This window comes from Corvus kubaryi, unplaced genomic scaffold (assembly GCF_017639235.1).
Source record: "Corvus kubaryi isolate FWS band 111438036 unplaced genomic scaffold, C.kubaryi_AGA036_p1.0 37396, whole genome shotgun sequence".
In the NCBI taxonomy this organism is placed as follows: Eukaryota; Metazoa; Chordata; class Aves; order Passeriformes; family Corvidae; genus Corvus; species Corvus kubaryi.
In genome coordinates, this window is record NW_024581135.1 from 31,455,684 (window position 1) to 31,481,836 (window position 26,153).

Consider the following 26,153-nt stretch of genomic DNA (forward strand, 5'->3'; position numbering starts at 1 on the left):
CAGAGCTGTTTATGTCAATGACTGGTTTGTTCAAAAGATGCAAAAAAAAAGCTTCTAATGATTACTTCAGGATGTACCTTGTAAATGCAAAATGGATCACTCATTTCCTCTCCTTGGAATGATGTTCAGTCTCCAGTGTGTTCTGCGTTTATTGCAGGGTAATTTTCTTTTCAGATAAAAGTGTTCCCGAGGCAGTTAAGAACCATAACTTATATTAGTTGTTATGTTTCTTCCTTTTTTTGGGGAAGAAGTTTGAGTTAGAGGCTCAGCAGCTACAAAAATACCCCAACACTCCAGCTTCTTTTATTTCTTAATTTAAAGACAAACTTGTAGGGTTTTGAAGGAGGGGATCTTTGTATCTTCCATTCTTTATGATAACAGTGACTGGGACTTCTTTCCCCTGCAGCAGAGCCTCTCTCCTGCCACTTGTAACAGGCTGCACTCCCCATGTGGGTCATGGGTCCTCACTGTGGCCATCAGCACTTGGCAGGTCAGCTTAAGAAGGCACCACTTTAGCTGTAGCAATGCTGGGTAGGGTGAAGAGATGTCAAGAAAGCTGCCAAAGATAAGTTTGAAGTGTTTGACAAAATAACGGGGATTTTAAGGACAAGCGTTGCAGAACACATATGCTTTTGGTTTAATGAAATTATTTGGAAAATAATTTTCACTTCCAGGCATGGATACTGGGAAGGAACAACACAACAGGTGCATTTGATTTCTAGTTTTGCTCTTCCCTGGAGACTCTTTGTCTTCCCTTCTGGATCTTTTTTTCCTCTTAGTTGTGTTCTGCTTAATTCTTTCTTTCTGTGAATGTACAGTTTTTGTGAGAATGCTGCTGTGTTCCTAGTTTGGGGCACATCCTCCTTTTTTCTGAGGCCTGACCATGGCAGAGTAAGTTCTGAGTCTAGGATCAAGTCAAAGAGAATCCTCCAGAAGGTAAGATTTGGTGTGTAGTAGCTTCTACTGGAAAAAAAGGAGTGTTTTGGGGCTTGTACATAAACATATTGGTAAACTTAGCAGAAATTTTCCGCTTTATTTGCTTTATTTTCATTTAACTTTATTGGCAAAATTTCTTGGTTTTTGTAAGGCTGTGGCTTCTCTTAGGAGCTGTTCTCTAGTTTGTCAGACAAAACCAAGAGGGATTTGGGGGCAGTGAAAAAGAGGAGAGAGCAAAATGGGAATAGAATGAGATCATTGTTAGCTTAGCATACTGCACTCAATACTAATGTACCTTATTCTGGGATGGTGAAGTTGTACCTTTGATTTGCTTTCCCAAATCTGTAAAAAGCACTTTATGGGAGTTTGGGAAAAATTACTTAGCATTGCTATATTGTGAAACTGAATTATTCACTTGTTTAAAGGTTACTTAGAAATGATAAAAAGATACTACAAAATAGCATAGAATCAAAATAGATGCCCTGAACCTTGTCATTTTTTCCCTGAATATGGTTCAAAGAAACCCAGTTACAGTCTTCTCAGAGTATTGCATGCTTGTTTTCTCTACTAACATCAGGTAAGATTTACATTGCCAATAGCAAACAACAAATGCTGGGTGATGCAGGGAGCACCAGCGTCAAGAAATATCCAACCCTGCTTTCTCAGAACTTGTAAAATCCAACCAAATTTCCATTTTGCACATAATTTTCTAGTATTTCAATGGTGTCTTATGTTGTCTCAGATCTCTCTATAAAAATTTCCGTCTGATTTTAAGGTATTTTTACACTGAATTTAGGTATTTGATAGAGGTTTTGTTCTGTATCGTTTTGCAAAAACACACAAAAATTTTCAACTGCCAAAATCTAAATTGTTGCTTAAACTTTTTTGATCATCTTCTGCAAGGAAAACCATATGTTATAGTCTGGCACTAGAATTTCTTTGGGTTTCTTCTTTAATACCATTTCTTGAGTCAGGCTATGCCTCCATTTTGCAGTTATAAGTCAGGATAGTAAAGGGAAGAGAATGGGAGCCAGGATCTCTAATCCCCAATCTGACAGTTCTGGCTTTAGGCAAGTCACTTAAATTGTGTCTCAGATTCCCATAAAATGGGGTAACGTGTCTCTTGCTCATCAGGGTATTGTATGAGTTGATTTACACTTCTAAGATTTTGCAGAATGCTTCATGTTGCTGCCTTTTCTCAACCTCTCACTGCACTCCCCACCACCTGCTGTTTTCTGGTTTTGCACTGGCCAAAAGAGACATGATGAAGAGAAGGAAGTATTTCTAATTAATATTCAGAAATATCAGAGTAAAAATGAATATAAATATGAAGTTGCCACTTAGAGCAATATTGTCACATGAATGCAAATCCACAAGTCAAGAAAATGGCCCAGGGTAATTTTCATCTTATGGTCCCTTATCAGGAATCTGATAGGTAAAGGGGATATGTGTTGGAATTTAACAGACTTTGGGGAAGGTGTGAGAGCAGCAGGCTCGTTATGCCCTGTGCTATACCATTTGCATAACACTTGTGTCATTTTTGAGCCAGTAGCTGTTGTGGCTCCTCCAGAGTAATTTTATCCCTGCTCTGGAATATGTCCTCTGCTACAGGAGTTGTGTTTACACAACCCTGTCTGTTCTACTGAAAGTACAGCTGGAGTGTGTCATAGACACAATGCAGGATGTCTGTTGGCAAGCTCCAATGGCAGGTTTTAAACGATGCCATAGCAGATTCACTCCATTTTTCTTAAATTTAAATTGTCTGGCCCTATGTTTACCCGTCTGGAACTCAGCACAAATTCTAGATGGCTTGGGAAGAACTCATGAATCATTTAACTACCTCTTACGAGCCAGACCAATGATGAGCACAGGCTGGACCCTCTTATGTAGGCAGCTATGGCTGCAGAAGCAATTGGAGGCAAACCCTGTTATCCCTCTAGTGTAGATGGAGCAAATGCCATCAGAACACCCCAAATACTAATCAGGCAAAATAACACTTCTGTAGGGAAATTGTCTATATCTGAAATTCTGATGAAGTCAAAACCTGCTGAGCAGTGTATGTGATTTGAATTGAACAGGTGCAGCTTCATCAGTGAAACTTGGAAATGCAGAACAAGACAAAGCCTTAACCTGACTATTAGTTTTCAGAAAATATTCCCTTTGTGTATATTTTAAATGCTAATTTTAATCAGTGTAAGAGACATCTAAACTAGTCATGGAGCTGCAGTCCTCCTGAGAGCAATAGGATTTACAGTGTAGCCTGTTGTCTGATGAGCTTCCTCAGCAGTCATATGAAGAGATGCTTAAATGAGAAAGTATTGTATTTTGGCATCTTGTGACTTTGAAAATGTTTCCAGCTGTTTCTCTGAATTTAAAATACTGAAAACTGTAAGTTTCTAAGTATTTGGACATTTGCTGCTACAGAAATCCTTGTTTGCTTGTGGTACTTTGTGTCCAAGGCACTAATGTAACTCTTGGTCAGATAAAAGAGAACCTGGAAGTGGGAATAAGAAAGGAGTGTAAGGAAAGTAGCAAAACAGTTGTGTGCCATTATACCATATGGGAGACAGCAGTGTGCTACAGGAAAACAGCAAATGGCATTGTCTGCTGTGAAGTGTGAGAAGAAAACTTTCCCTTTATGTGCTATCGTTTTTATCTGCCTGTAGTTTCTGTCAGCAGTCTGCATGGATTTATTTATTACTTTAGAAAATATCACTCTGATCTGAATTATATTGTGGGGTTGGTTTTTTTGTTTGGGTTTTTTTTGTTGGTTGGTTGGTTGTTTTTTATTGTTTTGGTTTTTTGTTTTGTTTTGATTTTTTTTGTATTCTCAAGCAGGCAAATTTTAAGAGTGCCCAGAAATAAAACATACAGAGTGGTACTGCTTATTCTTTCTTCCTATTCATAAAAAGTTTCTTAAATTAGTGTTACAGAATAATGTCAGCAGCTATAGTTGTGGGTAAAGTAATTCTGATCAAACACCTGCAGGCCTTGGTAGCCCTGTAACTGCACTATTCTTATGCTACAGAAATGATAAGGTTGAGAGCTCAAAAACCTCCCAGAGATGGTAGAATGTTGTCAGCTCTTTGATTAATGGATGCATAACAGTCTGTGGTTTTTAAGGTAAGGGCTGTGTGGTATAAATACCCAACAATACTCTGGAGATTTGCTCAGGAAAAGCTGATTTGAAAATGTTTGTTAAGAATAGGGACAGCTGAAAAACAAAAAATGAAAAAATGAGAAAAGGCAATAAATTCAGGAAGGATAGAATGATTGAAAATGAAGACCTGTTCAAAAATTCTAAAAGCCCTCAGTGACTGAAGAAACTCTGGAGGATAATATAATTCAATTGAATGAGAAAGCATCATGAAATTGAGCCAACACTTTTGATTAGTTGTGAGATCAGTGTCTCTTCATAGGGAAATCAGATAAAATTTGAATAGTGGTAGGGTCTTTAATGAAACATTTTGACTAGTTTTTGTTTTGAACTTAGATTTCTATGTATGTGCAAATACACGGTATTAGCAGAAAAAGGCATCAAAAGCAAAAATATTTTCATTGTAAAAATGAAATTTGTCTTTCACAACTTTTGTTATGTGTGGAACTTTAAAATTAATAAAAATTAGTATTCAAAATATGAAGATAAAGCAAGCTGAATGATAAATATCATGACAAGAGTCAGACTGGGTCTATTTTGCTCAATATCCATTCTCTGACAAGGGCCAGAAACAGATGTTTGGAGAAGAGGCAAGAGGAGTAAAACATAGAATAATTTCCAGTCTTTCCAGAAGGAACACTGGCAGACTCCAGAGATTTGTGGTTCAGGAACTTCCTGCTTTAGAGTTAGTCACTGCTTTATAAGGGAGTAATAACTAGATGCTGCGGAATCTGAGTTTGTAAATTACTGTAAATTGGTTCCGATGGGTTTTGTGAGATCAGTTCCTGCCTGGTGAAGGCTCCATGCACAAGCATATGTGTGAATTAACCTTTCCATTTGCAAAATGGTACACTCGTAGAGAGAAAAACAGGAGAGAGAGAGTTTGAATTGCTTTTTTGTCCCAAGAACTAACACTCCGTTCAAAATTCCTTGAGACAAAATTATTCCTTACAGGAATGAGTAATAACTTATCAGATTAATATGGTTGTATTTACTGCTTAGTAAGATGATGTCTGATTGACTTGATTCAAAGTAGACTGTTTGAAAACTTAAACTTTGTTCAGTCTTGGTGTAGATTAGCCAAATGATCAGCAAATATTAACTATTTAAATTAAGAACATTATAAACGAATTCTGGGAAGATAGCCACAAATAAAACAGTGCAGTGGAAGCTTGAATGCAGTTAAAAATTAGGAGAAGCCAAGAGGTTTTCTTCATTAAAAAGCATTCCTGAGTCAACATTTTATTATCTTTTCAACATCTTTTTGCTGTGCAGAATGTGCTGGGGAGGTTGGGGTTTTTGTGATACTTATCAGATGGTGTTTACTATAGCTGTCTTGGTAGTTAGGTCTTATAATTGAAACAGTTTTCCTTTTAAGTAATGCAAAGAAAGAGTATAACAGGTATAACAATTAATAATTCCAAGTATTGAATCTGTAGTTCCATTAACTATTGTCTGAAAAAGAAATACTATATGTATATTTGCATGTTTTATGGAAAAGTTACTGATTGGAGCAGCAATAATTTTATTGATTTTTGTAACACACAGCTTGTGAGGATATTTTTCTAGCTCTGAAACTCTATTTCTTAAAAAAACCCAAACAGTGCTAGAGATAGTTACTAGCACTATTGTTTCTCTGTTAAGTTTATTTATGTGTTGTAATTGTCCTGTGCCTTGATATTTTGTATGCCAGACTGTGGCTATGCACTCTTGGATGTACGTGAGAGAGGGCAGTATGTGCTGAGTACATTTCTTAATAATTCTGAATAATTGGTGCTCATTTATTAAGCCAGCACTGCTGCAATTGATGCCCAAGGGATGAGGAATGAACTTCATGGGTGATGGGTGAATGCTTAGTACTGTGAAATGAAAATGTTTAATTCATGTCTATTACTTTTCCATTTACTTACATGCGAACTAGGATAAAATAGAGCTGAAAACTTACTCAGTTTGGATTGCCAATGAACAGATTTATTCCAGGATTAATTAACTCAATTGCCTGCAGTTTTCCCTTCCCAAGTTTATTGACACTGACTGGAGAATAATGTCATTTGGTTTCAGTTATACACAGGAGTTAATCAGCACAAGTGCTCTTAAGATCAGGCACTTTGTCTAGATGTAGGATACATAATTATTCACTTTGATGTGATGTCAATCTTCTTCTAATATTAGCCCCTTCCAAAATAGTATACAGGAGGAAGCACTTTAACTTTTTTGTGAGACATTTGCTGTACTTTTGCTTTCCTTTTTTCCTTTTCCTGTTCTAATTTTTTTCTTCCTTCTCAGATTCCAGGCCATTTCCTAAGTACTTTTTTTTTTTTCTGCAACAATCTAGAAAATTTGGACAACTTTTGTTAAATAGTCAGAATTTTTTGTTTAATCTCTTTGGGTTCTGTGTTCTATGACACAGCTTTGTGTTCAGCCTCAGAGAACAATTTGTTTTGTAAGTTTCATTTTCATTATCAATTTATTTCTAAAAACACAAGGTGATTTGGTTTTATCACTCTAATATTGATTATTGCATGAGCTTTAATGGTGCTCTAAAATACTGAAAGGTGTCAAGAGTATAAAATGAAACAGATTCTTATTAGTTACTCAGCTTTTCCATCCCAAATAAGTGTGGAACTGTAATTTCTTCAAATGCACAAATAGGATGCTAAAAGTATAGGTCTTTTTCTGAAGTTATGGGCAAATAAAGCCTCCTACATCATACATATGTCTTCTATGGCATTAGAACAGTGTTCTGGATAACTATATATTTGTGCTGGCTGGCCTCAACAAGCATTCTTTTAACTTGAAAAAGCTAAGTAACATATTAAGGGACTCCTTGAAAAATGAAGAGCATCAGCATTGTTTCAAATAATCTCACCATGAGCCACTTTGTTTGGCTACTGCAAGGGTCAATAGCAGTAATTGTTTGTAGGATCTCTGGGTTGTTTGCTGATTGATACCCATAATGGGGTCGCTGATTTACATAATCTCTGTACTGACAAGCATTTTATTGACTTTTCTCTTAATGTAACCTAACACCTTCCCAATTACCTTCATGAAACCACACCTGCAGCAGAAGGGTTGTGTGCCTTGTTGCTAGCATAGCATGTGTGGAGTCTGCAGGTAACTCTGGCATTGTGTTGCGCTCATTTCCATTACACCAGAAAGTTTGGTGTGATCAAGCTCTCATCCTCACCCTGAATGAAAGCTTGCTCTAGAGTTACTCTGCATCATTTTTAATCCTTATGGTTTCAGCACTGCAGCAAGATCATGTGGCAAATATTCAACAAAGGCTTAGAGCAAGTACAGAGACACAGGAGGTACCTGGCTCTGTCATAATTCTTTTGTGTTGCAACATCTATGGTCAAAATGTTAATAAAAAGCATACTTCAGGTGTATTCAGATGTATTTAACTCATTCCTTAACATTTCGGCATATTTTAGGTTTTTTTACAGAAAAAAATCGACTTCAAATGTACCAGCTGTAACACTGCTTTACAAATTACCTCTTTCAGCCATGACTTCATTTTATTCCTGGTTTAGTTTTACCTCATGTGGAAAAATTGGATTTAAACTCTGAAAATGCTGCTGTCATTTTCTCACGTCTCAGTCACAGTTTGATGTTTTCAGGACATGATGTGATTGGAATGGGCCTGTTGAAAGTGGCTTGTTTTGTGTCATCTTAGCTCCATTTCAGCTGTCATCTGATGTGTGATTCCTCAATCTTTAAAACTGTTCATGCCATTTTTATAATGCTTCCTCCTTTTATCTCTTAATAATGAGAGCCTTGGCGCGTAAAGAAGGACGATTTCTCTATCTGTGCTCATAACAGCTGAAGGTGTGATTTTTTTTTTTTTTTTGTAGGAAACTTGGAATACTTAAAGGTGGAGCTTTTTAAGCTCTTCTTTTACTCGTTCTATTGAAAGGTACTGATATTGGTTCCTGAATTTCTACTGAGGGAAGAATAGGGGAGCTGTGCATAAGTATCTTAAACAGTCTGGGGGAGGAACTCAGCTTTTAGGCAGACCTTGCAGTTTTGACAGCAACAGCAGGAGTGGTTTCATCAGAAACTGGGAACTTAGTTAAGTCCCGTGGTTTGGATGAATGTTTGCCTTGTTGCTGCTTGTGCCTGCTTTTTGCTGTCTCTCTCTCCCCACTCCCTTCAGCACTGCTGCAGTTCTCAAATCTTGAGTTACAGCAAATATTTGTCCTCCTAAAGCTGCCTGGAAAGCGTGAAAGAGGAATTAGTTAGTGAATTTTCTTTTTGCCCAGGAGGTGCAGTACTAGTAAGTCTCGTTTGTTTGGAGGGACAGAGTTGGTGCAGCTCCTGTTGAAGGAGATCATGGTGAGCTGTCCTCCACCTCCAGAGGCAGGCAGTCCTGGGACCTGAGCTTGCAGGGAGAGGGTTTGAGCAGCTGTTTGGAGTCTGGAATTTTTCTTGGTTGGAAAAGCTTGTGTTGAACTGCCTCTAGTTCAACTGCTGCAACTCATAGCTCTAAACATTAAAAATATTTTCTGTAGGAGCTGTGTTTTGTTAGAATATAGGAAAATCCATAAGTAAGAACCTCTAGTGAAACAGAAGTTTGAAGACAAAATGAGAATAGATTGAATGTGGAACTTTAACTCCCATGAGAAATACAGGAAATGCATCATTAAACTATGAAGAGATGAGCTGTGCAAAGATGAAAGCCATAAAAACACTCTGTGGGAAGAAAAACAACAGAAAAGTAATAGGTGCATGGTCTGACTGTCAGAGGTGCTCAGCACTCCCATCAGTCACTGTCAGAAAGCTGTGCAGCTCCATGGCATATCCAAAGTCACCAGAGGCAGTAAAAGATGGACACATTTTGATTCTAATTTTCAAAAAATCAAAGAATGTAGAAAATTGTATCAAGTCAGGTGTCTTGCTGTCTGCTGCATGTAAAATGCCTGGCACATTGCAGCATGAAGCCTGCAATGTGTACTTTCAGCGCTTACAAATTTAAGAGAACCATGGTCCTTTGACAAGTTTACCACACACAATGATATCACTTCATGGTTTGGGAATGAAGATCATCCGAATTCTCACAAAGATAGGAAAAGCACAATTAGAGTCTTTAGAAACAGATTAAAGCAAACTAAATGAAAGCATTTCTGTCAATTTACACACTTGAAGGAGAAAAGGTGGTGTCAGCAAACAGCGTAAGTATATCGCTAGATTTTTCTTACTTGTACAAAATTTTTCTTTTCACTGAAAAAATAACTTTCCAGGGCATTGGTAATAAAATTGAGAAGTGCAGTGAAATTAAAATATTTTATATCATCGCAGAATAAAAAAGCTATTAAGAAATATATGTGCAAGGAAGATATTCATTTTGCCACTAGTACCTCAAGACTGATTATCCAATTTTCTCCCATTTCTGGGAACAGTACAAAAAAAAGACAGGACTTCTTTGATGTAAATGAAAAATGAGTGAAGAAGATGAATTAATATAAGTTGTAATTCATATAACTGCTGTAGACTATTCAGTAGAAAACACTTTTGTATCGGAAGTGCAGCTAATAGCTGTAGTTCTGCATGGAATTTTGTAACTCATTTCAGCTGTATAATTCAAAATATTATTTAGACCTTACTCCTGTGAAGAACTTAATGTCTTTCTGCAATATATAGAATGTCTTTGGAGACATTTTACAACTTGAACTGAGCTCAGAGTGACTAGGAGTTTAGTATTCAAATAAATAGAGGGGTCACTCGTCGATAGAATCCGTTATTTAAGATCTAATAAAATTGGAGGAAGAGAAAGTGTCAGGGTACTAAGTACTGATCATACGGGTCAGACTTAAGCAAATGTCTGTCCAGCTCCATGCAGAGAAGCTCTGGCAGCTGCAGGGCTCAGGCTCTGGGAGTCACAAGTACCTTGTTCCTGAAGTTGGTCAGAGCTATCCAACATGGGAAAGAACTAGGAAGTACCTTCATGTCTGCATGCACTGATCTGCTTTTGTGTGGATTCTGTAAGGTAACACTGAATTATTTTGATTACAGAAAAAGTGGTTATAGGAAGACAAGGGCAGCACACTGAACTTGAAAATAGGCATTATGAAGGCATTTATTTTTTCAGTCAGCTTGAGCTGATAATGGAAATGTTCACGTAATATTAATCAGGATATTAGCTTCTGCTGTTAGACTAGAAATGCACATTTGGGGAATGAGTTTATTTTCTTAAATGTAACTGTCATTGATGTAGTACTAAAGGTCTTTTTAAAATAGAAGAAAATAAGCATTAAATCCATTACTTGTAAAAACAAATCTTTTCCCACTGCTTATAGTTTTAAAATTTCTACAGTAGGAAATTTGGCTTTTAAAGATGTGACAGATAGAATGGGATTTGGTGCTTGTTACATTGCTGGTAGTTATTGTTCCAGTACAGCAATTTCAGCAAATACTCATTTTAATCAGCATAGACATATGAAAAAAAAAAAAATCTAGAGGAAATGAATAGGGTTGCATAGCATGTCACCCATATTTTAATCCTCATGTCTGCAGGTCCAGATTTTCACTTAAAATTTTATTTGAATGGAATTGCTTTCAATTGCCCTAACATATTCAGCTATTTTTCTGTGGTCATAAGTTTACTGATGTGATGTTTTGTAATGATATGTTATACTTGCCTACAAAAGTTAGGATTAGAAAGGCTGAATAGTTCCCTTCTATTCAAATCAGTTTGGTTTGACAGGTCCATAATTACTGTCTGTTTGCAAACAGTTGTAACTTTACCTTAATGAAGTTAAACTTCCTAATTTTTATGAATGGAACAGGCAGTGCGTGTTAAATCTTTGGAAGGCGAAATTAGACAAAATTAGTTTGGTTATGACTGAATTTATTTTCAAGTCTTATTTATCCAGCTGAAACGTTCTTTTTAGCTGATGTTGTAGCACTGTCTCAGGTAGGAAAATAAAGCTAGCCAGTCAGAAATTCTGTTATGAGACTGCTTAGGCCTAACTTAGTCAATCTTCCCAAAGTTTATGCTATTTACTAATATAAATTCCATATTTTATATAGTATTTTTCTTATGGACTCTTTTTAGCAAAAATTAGCTTCATATGTATGTATACTCTGCACAATCAGTTGGTAGCTACTGTGATTGCCCATGAAAAAGAAATGCTGTCAATATTTGCAAAATGTTTGAATTTAAGTCAGTTTAGCCTTAACCACCTGCAATTTCCCAGCTATACTGCCTTCCTCTGAAAGGGAGCTAAGCTATGTGCTTAAAGTCAACTTGCATTTCTTGGAAATGCTTAACACTGTTAATATATCTCAGCATGTAAATGCTTTGCTGTCTTGAGAAAACATTGGCTGCTGGTGTCCCTCTAGAGCTGGATGCTGCTGCATATATTTATTATAGTATTTAACCTGCTGCATACTTACTTGGTAGGCTAAATCTACTTTCCCTGTGAGCACATGCACTCAACCAACAGCGGTGTCAGTGGGAGAACACACTTCACTCCTGTTTTAAGAGGCAGTCAGTCCCCTGTAGAAGACTGCTAACCTAGATCTACCAGCTTGGACTGCTCATCTGCTTCCTCCAGGCAAAAGGACCCAGTTTAAAGTTTACCCAGTTTTAAGTTGTAAACAGCAGGTCTTTGCTCCCGTTTCATCTTGACTGAAATAAAAGAACACTTTTAGGATACTATTAGTGACGCTTGCACATGGAGATATTTCCTTTTGAACTTTAGAAATGACTCTCTTCAGAGCAAGTGTGAGCAAGCACCACCTATTTAAATCTTCCAGTGAATGTCTTGCACAAAAAGCAAACTTAGGTAAGGCTGTGACTGACACAACCTCATGTCAGTCATGTTTAACTGCAATGGGGAGTTCTTCAGAAATCTTAATGTCATAATCTTGCTTTAAAACAAACACACAGGCCCTGAGTCCAAACATACATTAAATGTTGATATGCTGATAAAAAGGAGCCTGTAGTTATCTTGCTAAAAGCTATTCATAGGCAAATAAGATGTGTTAAAAGCATAACTGTTTTATTACACTCAGATGGCTAGAACAGCTCCTAATAGTGTTTCTGCAGAGATCAAATACAAAACAGAATTATTATACCTAATGTGCCCATAAATTTGCATGACAAAAATTGTCCCCAACAGCAGGTATAATGAAAAAAACATCCAGAAGAATGTAAACTATGTAACTATTTATTACTTCAGTGGACTAAAGCCAGATTTTGATGTGGCTTATTTCCATTTGTTTTATATTGGTGAAGGCAGTGTAAGGGGACTCAGGAGAACAGTATAAATGATGTGTGATACCTTTTTTGGCCTGGGAGGATGAAGTGGAGAAGAAATATTTTACAGCATAGCTTTGTCTATAGGGTAGTTTGGAGAAATACCATTAATTACAAAATTATATTGAATGGCTTTTGAAACTGCTTAAGATTGGACAAGTTTGAAAGAATGTTTGAGTGTCTGGGGGAGATTTTGCATCTTTAACTTACAGTTTTTGTCACAAGTATATCTGTCATTTGTCCCATTGACAAGGGTCAATTATTCAAAACCAGAAGGTTTATAGCCATGAACAAAAAATTAATTATACACTTTATAACTTGCATGCATCGCTATTGACTGAGTTGACTTTCCTGTAGCCTGGTAAAATCAGATGATGAAGTGGGTGGGTTTTCACTATGCGTAGTACTGTGATTCACATGACTAACACGGTGTTCTAGTGAACAATAAATGTGCAGTTCTCTTCCTCAAATACTGTACTAGAGTGTAGTTAGTTGGATTTATTGCTAGGATCAAGCTGTGTGATGGAGGGCTTGTTTGTGCAATATTCTGACTTTTCCATTTAATTGTACTGCCCAGAACCCAGGGTTACAACTTTCACAGAAGACAGAAGAGGCGGGTGGGAAAAAAATCTATAGAAATCCTTCCACAGAACCATGCTGCATTATCTACTCAAATGCTGTTTGTATGGCATTTTATTCATGTTGTATCACTTGGACTAAGGCTGTTTGGACAGAAAACTATGTATTGAAATCAGTTTTGTTTTATTTTGTCCATAGTATCATGGGTATGAAGTTTGAAACATGAAAAAGTAGTAAGGGTCTGTAATGGACGAACAACCTTGCCAGCCAATCTTGTTTCTTATACAAAGAGAGCAAAAATACTATTGTCACTTGGTAATTTCAGTCTGGAGTAGCTGCAAGCAGATGCTAATTTAAATGATGCTAATACAATCACAAGACCCAATAAAATTAGATTCTGACATTGTAATTGAAGTAGATAAGGCACTGCGAGCTCTGTGTAGCGTAAGAGAATTATGATATGAGGCACAGGAGGGATCTTTGTCTTACTCTAAAGACCCATAATACAAGAATTTTTTGCCATGCAACTAGAAACCTGAGTCAGGGGAGACTTGGCCTATCTATAAACAAAAATGCTGCAGGAATGTGATAACATTGCAGAATAACAATCATAATGATAGGGATATAGGTGCGTGTGTGTGTGTATGTGTATCAAGAGCTTTAAGTGGTTAATGTTTGTTTCTTTGCTATTAAAGCCCATATAGAAGTCAGTTTAATCAGTGGAAAAAGCTGCTGAAAAGCATTGCTATCTTTTTTCTAGGCTTCTGTTGCAAGTATAAATTTCAATACAAAGATTTGAAGTTGGTGTTTCAATACCAAGTCTGACATTTCTCCTAAACAAAGACCATCTACTCCTCTGGTCCACTGTAAATCCTACAATGCAAAAGGAAAGAGAAGACACTTAACTGTGAAGCTCAGTATTTATATTTGCATAAATAACACCATTTTGATTACATAAAAAACCAGAATTGTTGCTTATGTTTTGGATAGGTGCCATCCATGCTGCTTGTCAGCACTGACAAAGCTACTTAGGCAGAGCTGGGGCTGGTAAAATGCTTTTAAAGCACTTTAAATCAGAAGGTCAATTTTGCAGCATTTTGAGAGTTCCCATTTAAATAAATTAATAAATAAATATATATGTTTGTCTCTACCCAAATATACTACAAGTTACAAATACAAGAAAATAGTAGGTATTAAATTGTTGCCAACAGACTAAAATGTTTTCTCAATGAAAGACAGTTTGGATTGAAATGAAATCAAGGTCATGCCATATACTGTTAATGTTTACAAACAGTGCCTATTCTGGCCTCTTATTTAAACCTATAGAAAGATTTCTTGTTTCATTATTTAAAAGTGACTTTGCAGAGTTTTGTCAATAGATGTTACGTTCAGGTTCTGCAAATATTTATTTGTTAATCTATGCAGAGGTACCGAAGTTATGGCAAACATGTATCAGGATGACAAAAATTCATTAGCCTTTATTAAAGCCAAAGCTGAACCTCTGAAGTGATAATTCAAACTGTTGTTTAAAATGCTAGCAAAATTGAGATTATGCCTGAGGAGAATCCCTCTATAGTCTGCTTTTTTGTTCACTGCTAGTAATTCACAGACTCCTGAGACTCATTGTCTCTGTGTTGATCTTTGTGTGAGATTTGCAACTCTACAGTGTTCTCCAATGTCAAATTGTAAGGTGAAGGGACTGGAAAAGGTAATTTTTATGCAATTCATCAACATCTCCCCCCTGTGTTTCTGGCCTTTTTACACCAAGTTCTTTTAGACTTTTTCTTCCCCATTTTTTACTGCTGTAGGTATGACTTTACCATATTTTATGGTGCTGAACTTCCATGATCCAACATCGGTTCTGAAGTAATAAGAATGCTGCAAAAATCTATTTATTAATAAAGATTTCAATCAAAAAAAAAAATTGATTTAGTGTGCTCTAAAAAAACCTGGAAAATAATTTTATGTTTCTTTATCTGTACAAATATTTAAATTATATATTTTTGCTTATGTATTGATGTTGTTTGTTCTATGATTTAAGTAGTGTAAAGTGGTTGCCTAACTAATGTTTCCCTAGCTGTGGTCATGAGAATCCTCCCTAAAATGAAATAATAGCTCTAATGACAGTAATTTATAAGGCAGTGTTTATTAAAAATGAAAATATTTTTTAAATTATGTCAGTTAAAAACCCCCAAAACATGGGAATTACGTGCCCATCTATCATCACTTTTCCTCTTCTATTCCACAATCCTGCTCTAGTACTGGTGTGATACTCTGCCACTGGCCCTACTTTGAAAGGAGACATTGAAGACCTGCTTGAAAGGTGTTCAATGTCCAAAAAAAAATCCATATCAAACAAAAAAACCCCAAACACTTTCCCTTACCCCCACCCCAGTGCAGGGAGCCACTCTGTGCTCTCAAGAGGCTTGGTTTCCTTGGTGAGACATCCGATGCCATTGGTTTGCATTGAGGGTTTCTTAATGCAGTTGGGGTTTCTTAAATTGCAGTGGCTGGGGAAGTAACTCGTGCCAGTTTAGAAATGGTTGTTGAATGCGATTTTACAGTTACTGTTCTCACCGTTTTACAAAATCCCACTGGGGTTAATTAGTGCAAGGGATAAAAAAGGGCAAAGAAGACTTAGAAAGCTTCCAGCACTGCATTCAGTATTGATGGCTAAAAGTATTGTGTTCCCCACAAGGGGAATTGATGTAATTTCTCTGAACATTCAGCGTTTGTAACGTCTTTGGGTTGTTTTCTGCAGGAACTGGGCTCTCGCTTGAACAGCCAGTAAGTACCTGATGCAACTGTCAGTGTGGGTTTGTCAGCTTAGCATTGTTAATGTAACAGTTTAAGCAGCAGCCTGCAGAAGCATTCCTCTCCAGTTCTTTGCCTAAGACTCCCTCAGCTGCAGTTCTCTTTCAGGTACTGTGGCATTTAGTAGGGAAAAAGTCCTGTTTCCTCTCTTTTCCAAGACAAATGCAGGCAGAAGGTTAATCCTGCTGCTGGAAGGTACCTTGCATGATTTGAAAACTGGAATACAAGATGATACAAATAGAATATCTAATTATTCTGATATGAAAACTTTGTGTCTGTTATTCCAGCAGATGGGTTCTTATCCTTTATTTTAATATGTGATTACTGATGCAGGTTAAGGGCTCTGGCATATTAGCAATGGAGGCCATCAATATTATAGAGAATTTTTTAAACAGATAAGTAGATTTTCCCACACTGAGCTTCAAGACTATTGGACCCCTAGGTCTGTGCTCTGGAGGCTCTTGCATCACTTGTGAACTTTGCAGCACACTTCATTTACAAGGTTCATTTCTGAGATTCTTCCTGATGTTCAGCATGTGTTGGAATGTGTCACCAAAGCTTTTTGCTTAGTTTGTGCTAGATCTTATGTTGCCTCCTCAAAGTTTCTGCAGAACTCAAACCACCACCAGGCATGAGAGTAACAGGTTTTGTTGGTATTGTCACTGAATAACACTGGAATTGGAAAAAGCGTTCCTTTTTTTAACCTGGTTCCCATTGCATGAGCTGTGTCATGACACAGCCTTTTCATCAGCTGGGGGTTTTGGGGCCAGCATTCATTCTTTTATAGTTACTAATTGTCCTGTTTTAAAAGAGGGCCTCCCCCATTTACTTGGAACTAACTAAGGTGGGAGTAACATCCTGTTGTTAACTAGGCATTGTGTGCACCTTTCTTCCATTGGCCCTCTTTCGATCAATAAATGTGTTCTGTTGCTTTTTCTTGCTCATATAATGACTTTCTGGATCTGTTCTCTGTGTGTCTTTGACTAGAGCAGCCAGGATGATTTGTTTGTTTCTGTATTGTTGGAATTGCAAAGACTTCCTGTAACTCAGAGGTAGAGGGGCAAGAATTAAAAAAAAAAAAAAAAAAAAAAAAAGTCAGTGCCCAAAATTTCATTGATTATTTGTTAGGTTTTGAAAACAGTGATTTTAGTTGATACACTTCTGGTTTTCTCTCAAAGATCACAAAAAGTTTGATAGCCCATTTGGTTTCTTGAAGCTGGGTGGGTTGTCTTCCCTTCCATGGCTTTGCTCATACAAAGAAGTTGTCTGGCATAAGTAGAATAAAATATTCTTTCTTAACTAACCTTAGAATTTGGGCTACACAATACAATATTCTTGATCATATGTGATTATGAGCTTGCTTTATGATGATGTATTAACAGTGATCTGTGTTAATTTCTTGAACTTTAACACGAGAATTTTAAATTTTTTTTCTCTCTTTGCTCACTTTTCCTTGTAGCACCCTGCCCGTGTAATATCCCACAGGGACAAGTTTAAAAAGTCAAATGAACTCCTCTCTTGCTGCTAAAGTATCACGAGTCATATAATTGCATTCCAGGTGCTGTTTAAAATCTGACAGAGATAAATTCAAGTTGGTGGTACAGTATAATAACAGAACTAGACAGATGTTTAACAAATACAGTGAAAGACGTTTCAGAGAGTGCTCTGAATGGCATCGAGGTTTTGCCGGTTTGCGGTTTCTCTTATTTCACTCCTTACTATCTTTCTATTGTTCATTTAAAAATTTCCGAGTTTACCTAAAATGACACTCGGTCACACAAGGCATGAGGATGAGACTGTCCCCAGAATCTAAAGACAGGCCATTAAATACAGACCGTAGGCGTAACTCACTGCCAGAGCTGCTCTGTGTAATGCTGATCCTGTAGGATCTGTGCACTTTGCTTTCACAGCACCTCGAATGCAGCCTGTGCTGATGTGTCCTTTATACCCATCTTCTCTCTTTAATGATTCAGCTGGCACTGGTATTGATGACTGGACCATTAAAGTGAATTATTAGTATAGATTGAGCACAACTAAAGGAAATGTTTTAATAAATTTGCAATTAAGTATTACATGTCAGTTTTGTCACGCTTTCACCAAATAAATGTTTTGCTTTAACATTCTGTTATGGTCTACTGTGAGCTCCAAAATTTTTGCAAACAATCCAGAAGAAATGTCTGCCTCAGATTTTAGGTCTTATTTTATGTAAGGAGTGATACTGAAATGCTTAAAAGTAGGTAGAATATGAACAAAATAGACAAGAGCTTTTCTTTTAAAATTAAAAATTTCTAAAAGTGAAAATGCTTTGTTCCAGCTTTGATGTGAATGATTTGGTTTAAAACTTAGTTATGGTACAAAAATGCTGTGAATAGAGACAGTGTAAATACAGAGAGAATATTTGATTGTGAGCACAGACCTGTGACCATCTGCAAGAGCTGAAAATGGTTTGTTGTCCTCTGCCTCAGATGGGGCTCCGGTGCCACACCTTGGAGTCTGGGTGGGCACCACCAGTGTCCCCCTCCACTGCTTTGCTGGGTAATATTTCCACCAATTATACCAAAGAAAGGACCTGTAAACATAAACAGTATCTTCATATATTGTATGTCTGAATAGTAATTATTTATTGGAAAAATATTCAACTATTTCTGTCCAATAAGATGATATCAGGAGTTCTGAAAGTAGATATTTTGTTGTGGCTTGCTCCAGGCAGCACACTGGCCTTGGGTGCCAATTAAAATTCCCTGGTAGAAGGCAGGGACTGAAACCAGTTCGGTGGTGTGTGGCAGGTCAGCATAGAGTGAAATACTGAGTTAAGAGTGTTATCAGCTCCTTTCTCACTCATTTGGGTTTGAGGGTCTATCACTGAAACATTTTCTCCTCTGAGATGTTTTTCTGCATCTTTCCAAAGAAAAAGGAATTTCTGCTTCCCCTCCCCCCCCCCCAAATCTTGCTTTAGAATTAATTGTAAATTTTACTCTTGGGGTACTCCAGCCACTTTAACACTCTCAACCTCAATCTCATTGTGTCACAGCAGCACCAAATTATTTTGTCAGTTTGTATTTTAATGAGAGCTAGGATCTAGTTGAAACTGGAATTAGCTGCTGTAGTTCATGGCATTCAATTTTCCTAGTCCCCGCCTCATCAAAATATGCACCAAGCTGCTTCTTTCAAACTTGCACTTTACTACTTAGAGCATTTATATGAATAGCAATGTAGCTATTTCAGGGATGAACAGAATTTATAACTTCTGTGGAGGAGGGTGCTTTATCGCTCATTTTAAATTCTCTTATGGATATCAGAACCATGAAGTGCTTTTTGTCCTCTACTGTGAAGCAAAGTGAAGCTAGTAGCCACCTGATCTGATTGAACAGCTCATTTTTCTTTCTCCCATGCCCTTACTACCACTACTGTATTTCCCCCTCACTATTCCTATTTTGCTTATTCTGTTACTTTGTCTATGTTCTCTGCCCTAGAGCCACACGCTACCCTGCAGAGTTGGTTCAAAAACTGTCAATTCAGCAAAGCAAAAAAGCACAAGGCAAGCTAGATCCAATTGTTAATTACAGGAGTTGTCAAGATTTGTGTACTCCTGCAGATGATGAAAGAGAAAATTATACTTAAAATCCAGTTGGAAGCTAGAATGTTCCAAGAAAATGTTCTGTATTTAAGAAACAAGAATCTAGAAATAGATACCAAAACAAGTTGGGAGACCCCATGTTCCACATTTTTCTTTGTCTCTTTTATTCTCTCAGCCCTAAAAGCCCAGCTGATGGTTATCTATACACACAGGATTTCTTTCTGAATCACTGGACATGCACAAACAGTGGGGTTTTTCAAATATCCAAAATGCTTTTTTTTTTTACTCTGAAGTTTATTTCATGAACATTGATGATATTGCATTGTTAAACAGATATTTAAGAGTATATTTATAGAAAAAGGTAAATGTGTTATAATATTGAATGCTTATTACATTTAATACTAAATCCTAAATTTTATGAACCATCTTAGGTATGATTTTTACAATGAAATGTATCAGGACAATATAAAATTATTTATTTTATAAATCAATCAATCAATTTTTAAAATTTTTTTGCATGTAATCATTGGAAAATTTTGTTTGTGTTGGTGGTTTTGCTTTAGTATTTGGTAAATTTAAAGGTGTTACACAGGCTCAAAAGGTTTTTTTCTATTTCAAAGTATTAAAATATGAGGAATCTTCTCACTGAATGGTTACTGGTAAATCACAGCAGCCTTTACATAGAAATCTGCTTTCTCCTGAGGCATTTTTCTAATCTTTGATAATGTCTTTCCTGTGGGATAATATGTTGCTACTTCAGTAGTTCCACAGAAGTATAAGCCATGGCAAATAGAGCTCTGTGATTATTTTATGTGCTTGTGGGTTAGCTTATAACAGAGCAATCCGTTCTGAGGAAAGGACAGTGTGTAACTATAAACTGAAACCGAATTAATCCACAGGTCTTTTCTGCTGTGTTTTATTTTCTGAATAAATACCAAAACAAGTGAAAACCAGATTGTTTTTGTCATAACTGTGAAACAGATTTGCTGTGATCAAAACTGCTTTAGTCTGATTTTTTCTTTTCCATTTTGAGTTGGATGAGGCAGAGAAGAAACAGCTGTGGCCTGTTTGGGATAGGGGTCCCAGCCACGTGCAAACTGTGTGCATACAACCATGGAGAGCCAGCACTGTGTCTGTGCATTGCAAACAGAAATGTGTGTGGAAGCTGGGGAGAAAGGAATCACTGGGATTCTGAATACATCCTGATGCCCAGTAATGTTGCTATTACAGGGCTTTGCTCTGCTGTGTGGAGCCAAGGTCAGTCAGCCTGCCAGCCAAGCCAGAGTCCCAGAGTGCTCTGTCAGTCTTGCCCTTTGAGCTGGGAAGATGGCAACCTGTGATACACTGTACAGAGCAGCTGCAATAGGCTACTTTAAAACAGCTGTCATAGCATTCTTATTTTTAAAAAATAATTTTAACTGTGTATAAGACTCTTGCATGATTACAATGGAAGCCTCTTTTTTGTGTGCTGTACACTTTGCCATTTTAAAAAAACTTTCCTATTAAGTATCTGTGAAGAGCATTCATTAAAAAATATGAAGCTTATAATTAAACAGAATGTCTAAACCTTTTTTTCTCTGCGTCTCTGTGACTGGGTATAAAGGCCCAGTGCTACCTTTCAAAAGTTACAGCACCTCTTAGTAAAGGATAAACTGATTTGCTGTGCTGGTTCTGGCTGAAATAGAGTTTATTTTCTTCACAGTACCTTGTGTGGGGCTGTGGTTTGCAGTTATGCTGGAAACAGTTTGATAATGCAGCGATGTTTTGGTTATTGCTGAGCAGGAATTACACAGTCAAGGTCTTTTCTGCTCCTCACCCCACCCTATGAAGAAGCCTGGAAGTTGTCATAGGTTAGCAAGCATAGTCCCAGAAGGGATGTCCTTGCTAAGGGGTGCTTACAGTTTCCTCTGGGAACTGATAGAACCTATCAGCTGGCCAGTTTGAATATGGACAATTCCCTAAGCCACTTAAAGTTGTGACCACCTCTGTGATCCACATTTAAGAATAGGCAAACTCCCCCTCCAAGCTCTCTCTCGTTTCCGGCGCTGGGACAGGTGGCTGCGGGCCCCGTGTGGGGGCCAGCGGGCCCGGCCAGGCCCTGCCTGGGCCAGGCCGGGCCGGGCCACGGCCATCCTGAAGCCATGGACCTGTTCCAGCCATGGAAACCCCCCCCACTGCCTTGCCGTGGGCAGCCGGAGCGGCTCGGCTCTCCCCCCTCTCCACTGCGATAAGAAAAATTCAACATTCCAGCTGCAAAGCTGCAAGGCCGAGGTGAGATTAACCCTTTTCATTGCTGTGAAGAGCTGAAAACCTGAGGGAAGAGAGAGAGGAGATGCTTAAAGCTGAAATTCTGTTGTGAAGCTATGATATATCAGAGTATCCTGTTGTAATTTCATGAAGATCTGGGGGGTGGAGTGTTCAACTCGTAAGCAAAAGCACCTGCGCTGAGATAGGCAGATGCTGACGCAGCTGTAATTTCATGAGAAGTTTGGACAGGGAGAGATGAACCAGATGAGGACTTTTTCTCCAAACGGGAAAGGAGAAAACCTCAGTCCCTAGAGATGAACCTGATGAGGACTTCTGCTCCAAATGGGAAAGGAGAAAACCTCAGTCCCTAGAGATGAACCTGATGAGGACTTCTGCTCCAAATGGGAAAGGAGAAAACCTCAGTTCCTAGAGATGCTCCCAGAGATAGTCCTAACGATGAAGATGAGGAAGACCCTTTGCTCCCAGGGAAGGAGAAGGGCGTCTGTTTTTGTTTCTGAACGGCTCAACCTTAAAATTGTACTCCAAAAAACTTCAAGAGTGGACCCTCAAATGCGGGAAAACCAATTGCTATCTGTGTGTGACCTTGAACAAGCTGCAAGTCAGGGGAAGGGACTCACAGGCAGGCAGAGAGACTCCTCTTCCTAAATGGACTGAACAATATTTGGAAGTGGGCGGCTGTCTCGTTGTGATAATGTTTTCATAGCACGAGCAAGAAGAGACTTCTCTTTCTAAATGGACTGAACAAGGTTATTATGGAAGTGGTAAACAGACTGAACATCTTAAGGGCTGTCTTTTCACATTGTCAGTGGGAGAAGGGAGGAAGGTGGGGGGAGGAGGAGAGTTCTGAAGGTGGTATAATTTTTTTTTTTTTTCCCTTCTTTTAGGTCTGTTAATAAACCTCTTTATATTCTTTCAAGTTTGGTGCCTGCTTTGCATTTCTCCTAATTCTTATCTCACAGAAGATAAACAGTAATGAGTATTTAGACCAAACCACTACACTAAATTGGTGTTTCCGCCCGGTTACAAACCCAACCCGTGACAAAGTGCACAAGGAGCTGGGATGGCACACAACAGGGACAGCTGACCCCAACTGTCCCAAGGGATATCCCAGACCATATGGCTTCATGCTCAGTGTATAAACTATGGGGAAGGTTTGTGGGGAGCATGGGCTGCTGCCTGGGGACTGGCTGGATATTGGTCAGCCAGTGCTGAACAATTTTTCTTTGCATCACTTGCCTTTCTTAGATTTTATTTCTGGTTCTGTACTTTTTCTTTTTCATTACAATTTATTGTTTGGTTTTGTTTAAGTTTTTTTGGAGGGTGGGTTTTTTAAATTATTGTTTCTATTATTAAGCTGTTCTTATCTCAACCCATGAGTTTTCTTCCTTTTACCCTTCTAATCCTCTCCCCCACCCTGCCAGGGCAGTGAGTGAGCAGCTATGGGGGGCCTAGTTGCTGGCTGGGGATAAACCACGACACTTGGAATTACCAATTCTACCTTAGATTTGTCATACTTGATTCTTTGACTGTAGGCAAATTGTATTTTCAAACCAGCCTCTAACTGAGGTAATTAGAATAATTAGAGTTCACTGAACTACAACTGCAATTTTATGTGAGAATACAGTTGTAAAAATTTCCCTAGAATAATTTTAATAATGACAATTTGATACCTATATAAAACTTCCTTTCTTATCAAGAAAGAAGTAAAATAGAGTGAGGTGAAGAAGGTATTTTCACCAAATAAATCAATATAAATGAAGAATTAAATCAATGACAGTTAAGCTATTAAGCGTTAATTTGTTACCTGTGCTTGTATTTAAGTCTGTGAAAATGTGTTTGTGACTGTACATTTGCAATTACAGACTAAAATGGAATTGCCTTTATAAAAAGAAAAATTCACTGTTTCTTGAAATTCTGCCTGCTGTAAAAAATTTCCTAATTTTGTCCGTGGCAGCTGAGAAATGAACATCTCCTTCAGAAAGGAACAATGTTCAGCAAATGACCTTCATCATTAGTCATCCATATCTGTTTGGCACTGCCTATTGCCAAAAGAGAAATAATTTCCTGAGTGAAAAGATGGGTAAAATGAGATTAACATTTGCCCCTTCACAAGTCACTTGATGTGAGCTGCCTCCTCCACAAACTGAAAAGTGTCTGGGAACCCAGGGAACCTTTGATTCCAGGAAACGTGGAACTGCTGTGTTGTAACGTTCCTATCTGGAATTCAGTCCTGGTTTCCAAATGAGCATCAACAACAATAAAGTCTTCTGAAGATCATTATGACAAGCCCTGCAAAATGCTTTTTAAAAAGGGAATGTGTGCTGCTAAGAGTTATCTGGTTTCAGTGCAAACTGTCACTTCCAGATTTTCTTTCCCTTGATTTTGTAAGGCATAGCAGATCTATCACCTTCGGAATCAGGGGAGGAGAGATACTACTGAAGCCTTACAAGTCTTTACCAGTGGCAGCAAAACCTTACAAATTTAGAACAATGCTCTAATGCTTTCTGGGGGGAAATTAAAAGGCTTTTTCTTATTCTTCAGGGTAAAATAGAAAAAAATGGCTGTATGATACACAGAAATAACATGGGATGCTTTATGACAAGTCAGCACAAGGAGTTGGGTTTCTTTGCTGCCTTCTAGGCATTTCTAGAAGGCATAGAAGTATCAGAGGAATAAGTTATTTTTATAGTTGTTTACCTGTGGGAGACGGTAAAAGGTCATGAGGTAAAAGACTGTTGGAAAGTAATTAATAGATTTAGAAATTATTTTGCATACTCATCAAAAATTAGAGAAATCTATTTCCTCTACATTTAATAATATGTAGTAAAAACCCCAAACAAAATATCCTGATATTTAGAGGAGAAGTTTGTGGTCTTTTTTTTTTATGAGTAAAGTTGTTTTCTTTTCTTTGGGGACCGTGGCCTGAACTGTGGCTTTCAATGTTAGGTCACAGTAGTTCTCTTTCCTTAAAATACCTATGCCATTCATATAGGTTTTTTAGTGCCTTCTGTTATAATAGATTTGATCCAAAACTCACTGGAATTATGGAACTACTTTTCATTGACTTAATTTGTTTAACTACAGAGTCAGAATTACTTAGGCTAGAAGTCAAAGTAATGAATGGGACTAAATCTTTTTCAATCCTTTTGAATGTTACTGTGGAGTACGAATTTTAAATGGCTTGTTGTCTCTACAGTAAAGTTCATGTTTTATGCCTTTATCTAGCTGGAATTGTGATTTTTGTCCAATAAATCATTTTTAATAAAAATATTTTTAGCTTGAACCAACTTGGAATGCAAATAAAAGTGTCCATGTCTCTGTTTTAAAATTAGGGGGAATGGCCTTTACTTGATTAAATAACTTGATAAGCACATAGAAGGGAGCATGTGTGGATCTCTGTATGACCTTCAGATTTCCAGTGTCAGAGGTCCAGTATGTATGTAGATTCTGCCCAGCCCCAAAATCGTCCATTCATTCACCTTCATGTAGATGGTAGAAGACGTGAGGCAAAAGGAAGTATAACAACCTTTTATTTTTTTAAAACTGGGGCCCCAAAATGCCATTGAGTAGCACAAATCTCAGCTGCAACCATCCTGAACTGCCAGCCCTGCTGGGCCCCATCAAAGCTGTGATGCATCTGGTGCCAGCCTCTCCACTCCAGCCCAGCTGAGTACACACTGGAAGGTGAAAAAGCCCAAAGTTTGCCCAGGTAAAAAATACGTAGAACTGCTTCCTATTTTATGCCTTTAGAGTAAAGATGAAATGGGGCAGAAAAGACACATACTCTACCACAACCTGAAAGCAAAACAGTGAGATGTGATCCAGAGGAAACTGACATAAGAAACATGGTTTCATTTATTCCAATTTCTGGTCCAAGTCTTATTTAGTTTCCCCTTATTTGGAGCACTATCAAAGCTTCAATGTAGGAAATAGAATGGAAATATAATGCTGAATTTACATCTGCTGTCTGTGCACTGTTAATTGTGGTTAGAAATAGCTGCAGCCATGCAAGGTGTGAGTGGTTGCTCTGCCCACACAGCCCAATGTGGCTAGGACGGATGACAGAGCCTGACAGGACAGTTCAACTGCTGGAACCTTGGTTTCATTTACACCACATAATTAACTTTGTTTAATGCAGGTACTGATTTGCGTGTGTTATGCAGGCTCTGTGTAAAGTCAGGGCCTCTCTATTGCCTGAAGTAGGCTCCCAGTGCACATAGCTGCACTTTGCACTGAAAGGGAAGCCAGCAGCAGGAGGGATGATCCATCAGGATAAGCCTGGGAAGCCTCGCTGTTGCTCTTGGCACAGAAAGGTGAGTCCAGCCTCACTGACTTTGGTGAAGCATTTCTAGCCTGATGGGAGTCTTGATCAGCAGCACACTGGGGCTGCTGTACTGTTCTCCAGAGTGCAGGGGACATGAGTGAAGATTTTAGTGATGAAAACATCAACCCTTTCTTTTCCTTACCTACTTTTGATAGAACAAGGTGTCTGTGCTTCATTTCCCAGTTACAAGGCAGAGGTTCAACATCCAATTCGTCCTTTCCTTTATTTAGCATACCTT

At 37.9% G+C, this 26,153-nt stretch overlaps 1 protein-coding gene across 1 annotated transcript in view; it reads left to right on the top strand.

Moving 5' to 3' along the window:
• Window positions 1-812: 812 nt before the first annotated feature.
• The window catches only part of TFPI (tissue factor pathway inhibitor), a 173,016-nt gene continuing 147,675 nt past the window's right edge, over window positions 813-26,153 (top strand). The window contains exon 1 of the mRNA XM_042040380.1: window positions 813-936. The gene's annotated coding sequence lies outside the window, so the exon portion shown is untranslated. The remainder of the gene's footprint in view (window positions 937-26,153) is intronic.